The sequence below is a fragment of the Diaphorina citri genome, unplaced genomic scaffold, assembly GCF_000475195.1.
Source record: "Diaphorina citri unplaced genomic scaffold, Diaci psyllid genome assembly version 1.1 scaffold113, whole genome shotgun sequence".
Classification (NCBI taxonomy): Eukaryota; Metazoa; Arthropoda; class Insecta; order Hemiptera; family Psyllidae; genus Diaphorina; species Diaphorina citri.
Window position 1 is genome coordinate 50,987 of NW_007377550.1, and position 4,393 is coordinate 55,379.

Consider the following 4,393-nt stretch of genomic DNA (forward strand, 5'->3'; position numbering starts at 1 on the left):
ATGATTTCTGTGGCAGTGATATGAAAATCAAAATAGGATAGTAAGGATAGGTTTGTAAAAAGTTCTCTTGTCTTCAGTCTTGCTCGAATATGCAATAACTCCTCAAGTGTGCAATGATTTCTGTGGACACTCATCCATTTCAATTTTTAATCCACAGTATCTTTTGTAGTATTTTCGATCTCTATATTTTGAAAAATTATTAATACTCTTCTACCTTTATAGGAATTTTAGATACCCAACTAAAGTACCTCGGCAAATTTCTCTTTGGGTACCTACATTATCATGCTAGTTAATCTAGCTCTAGATCAGAGGAAAAGTTCTTAAGTGCCTTCTTACTGTTTCGGAACATTTATTTTACAGAGAGTTACCTAGTTTACTAAATGAATGTTACCACTTTTTTGTACATTATTGTAAATAGTATTTTATAGTAAATTATTTAATAGTGTAATGCGAAAAAATATACCTCCTCATTATTATTCTCCCAATTAGTTTATAAATCATTTCTTATTCTTTAATCTCTTAACTGTTAGATAAATATTTTGAAAGTTCTAAACCAGCTTTAGTATCAAACCTATAAGTACAAAACGATTAATTCTAATTGCCCACGATTAGATTTACGTATGTACAGACTTGTTGTTCGTCCTGTGTTTTACTAATTTTTCCATTGTGCTTCTCTTATACATTTGCTGAAGATTTGAAGATAGCAAGATTGGCTTCAACCGCACTCCCTCCTGTTACCATCTTTATATTATTCACAATCTTCTCCTCCTCTTCCTACTCCTCCTTCCTCTACTTCTCGTCCTTCTTCCTCCTTCTTCCTCTCCTTCTCCTCTTCGTTTTCATCTTCCTCGTTCCCCTGTGATCTTCCTGCTGGGAGATTTTAGATTGCTGATGGCTTCCTTCTCCTCTTCGTTTTCATCTTCCTCGTTCCCCTGTGATCTTCCTGCTGGGAGATTTTAGATTGCTGATGGCTTATCAACTTGATGAATGGTTCTGAAGATATTTAAACGTTAAAAGTGGGAGCCTCCCGTTTTGTGGCCTCTTCGGTGACACACATTGGAGACTGGGTAATGTTACTTTCCACTGTTTGTGAAGTTCAGACTGTAGGAAGAATCTTTTTTGGGCCATCACGCTTTGCATTACACTCAGCCTCGTGGGGATGATTGGGTAGACAATTATGTAGGTAGGTATACTGAGAAATGACTGCTGCAGTGGGTGATAGCATTACCATTGTAAATGCGAATAAAATTGATGAGCACAATATGTTATAGTTCTCTTTTCAATGATTCTGTGGGTAGGTATATTATGTACTTCTTTATTAGAGAGAAACAATCAATAAATGAAATATTTATCAATATTTTTACCCCCCAAAATGTATTTAGATTTGAGTTAAATCCGATTGAGAGAGGGAGAGTGCGAAATTGCATCGTTTCACATAGGTTGTACAAATGGAATAATCTAAATGTACCAGTAGATAGTCGTTCGTGTTTCAACAATCTTCTAGACTCCATAAGTGGTGAGTTTCTTGACTTGTGTATTCGGATAAAATAATTCGATAACATCGTTTCACATAGGTTGTACAAATGGAATAATCTAAAATCTAAATGTACCAGTAGATAGTCGTTCGTGTTTCAAGGGGTAAGAAAATGAAGAAAGAGGCAAGTTTCTTGTTAAAATTGATTCTTGCAATAATTCTAATATTGCCAATTGGGTGTGTCAACAAACTACATTACCGTATTATATGTATTATGTAGTATATTCCTTAAGATAGGTAATTTTTAGCCCGTCCTTCCTTTATTATAGCTAATAGCTTTGCTAATTTCATTCATCTATTGGATTGGATTATTATTTTGGGTCAGTAGGGAATCAAAGTGAAACATTGGTCCATGGAAAATGGAAACTTTATTTAGCGCATTTTCAAAACGGACACGAGGAGCTAGAGTTTTTTTTTTCTCAATCTTTGTTGTTTGCTGAGACCAAAATCAATTTTGTTTAAATTGGAGCATGTGCAATAGGTGTTTTACAAGAAGATATGTAGCTTTAAATTTCATATATTTATAAAAGGATTAAAAGGTTGAAGGCTTCAGTGCTAAAATGTTAGTAGTTAGCTCATTATTTGTGTTGGTTCTGGCATTTCACACATGGTTTGAGAAGATTCCTATCCGCGTTACAACTAGGTTTAGCGCATTTTCAAAACGGACACGAGGAGCTAGAGTTAGATTTTTTTCAATCTTTGTTGTTTGCTGAGACCAAAATCTAATTTTGTTTAAATTGGAGCATGTGCAATAGGTGTTTTACAAGAAGATACGTAGCTTTAAATTTCATATATTTATAAAAGGATTAAAAGGTTGAAGGCTTCAGTGTGTTCTAAAATGTTAGTAGTTAGCTCATTATTTGTGTTGGTTCTGGCATTTCACACATGGTTTGAGAAGATTCCTATCCGCGTTACAACTAGTAATGTCTTTTTAACATCTCATTCTGAGACTTGTTTGAAATTGATATTGCCAAGTGCTTCGTCTAACAATATTAAACGACTTTTTCAGAGGAAATGTATTATCTTTAAAGTGGATTTGTACCTAACTATCAAAGTACAGATAGTTAATAAAACACCGAACTTACCAACCTAGTTATGTGTCCATTATCTCCTTCTAAGTTGATAGCTCCGTAACTGTCATCTCTAGATTTGTTAGAAACTCCACTAAAAGCTTTTGAGAAGAAATTATCATCGCAATTTTTTAGTTCGGTAGATATGTAAATTTGAGAAACTAGGACCTAGCTCAATACAACTTATATTAGGTTGAATTCCACTTTTGTGAATCATACTCTGACTCCATGATCTAAATCTTGTTCACCTTAATTTCTGGCACTTTTTTTACTTTTTTTTTCAACCAAACTCTCTGGTAAATGTATAAAGGAACGTGCAGGTCAGTATCCCCGTAGGTCAACTTGCAAGCTTGATAAATGAACGAAGACTTACAAAATACTTGCATGGCGGCATATTAATACTTATGACCTCTTGAGTCATGGAGTTCAGGTGGGATTTTTTGTGAATCTTTAGTATAAACATAAGTATAATATGATATTGAGCACATCGAGAACAAAATACATGGCAGCATGGCACTGAAGAATACGCGTGTCTGCTAGATTACAATTAGCTTAAGGTCATCTATTCGGTATCTTGTATGTAGTTCTTGCGGCATTCACACGTATTAGGTTATTTACCTTCTCTTTGTCTAGGCTTGAAATTATTTGTCATCTTTTTGTCTAGAAAGTCTAGAAGTAGAAGCCCATTTAATTTTCAAGAGATTAAGTATGATGCTAAATGAAATAAAACTATCCAAGTAATTAGGTATCTTATTAATGATCTTGTTTTTATGATAAAATGTAGATAGGTAGGTACCTACCTAAAGTATTTAGAATGAGTTGTTAATTAGTACCCTACCTATGTGTCGTGTGAACTCATTTCATGTTTGATCGATCCTTCTCAGCTTCTAATGATTAGTCCATCAGTCACAGTGAAATCCTAGGCAAACTTATAATCGACCCACCCATGAAGCTTATTGAGGATTTATTTAAACATGTAGTACATAGGTATACTTCCAAGTAACTGTGTGTTAATATGTATTATAGTTTGATTGGAAAACCAGCTACGTTCCGAGAACGAACATTATCCCATCAGGATAAAATCCGCCCCGGGCGGGAATCGAACCCGCGGCCTAAGCCTCGAGAACGAACATTATCCCATCAGGATAAAATCCGCCCCGGGCGGGAATCGAACCCGCGGCCTAGCGCTTACAAAAGCCAGCCGTTCCGAGAACGAACATCATCCCGTCAGGATAAAATCCGCCCCGGGCAGGAATCGAACCCGCGGCCTAGCGCTTACAAGGCAGGCGCGCCACCAACCAAGCTAACTAGGCTGGCGCGATTACAAAATCTCCCACTGAAGAAATCTCCCTCAAAATGAGCTCTAACAAAATTGTACCAACTAAGCTGACTAGGCTGGCTATTAATTATCTTGATTTCAACCCTACTGTTTACCATCTTCCTCCGGACAAAGACCAACTAAGCTAACTAGGCTGGCGCATTTTAAATTACTCAAGTACAGAATAACAGTTTGATGTTTATCCTGTATTGACTGCAAACATTGTTTCTGATGAGCACATTGCATACTTAATTGAAATACCCGGCGTTTATACAAAATTTCTCATATTTCTTATCGTGCTGCTTTTCGCATCTTTTACATTGTCAGGCGTTGTAGGTACCTACCTAGGTATGCCGAAGAAGTTATGCTTTTACATACCTTCGGCCCTAAAGCGGCTTAAGAATTAGCAGATAACTAACCATCCCTATAAGCTTCAAAATTTCCAAACAGGTTTCCAATTTGCTAATTTCA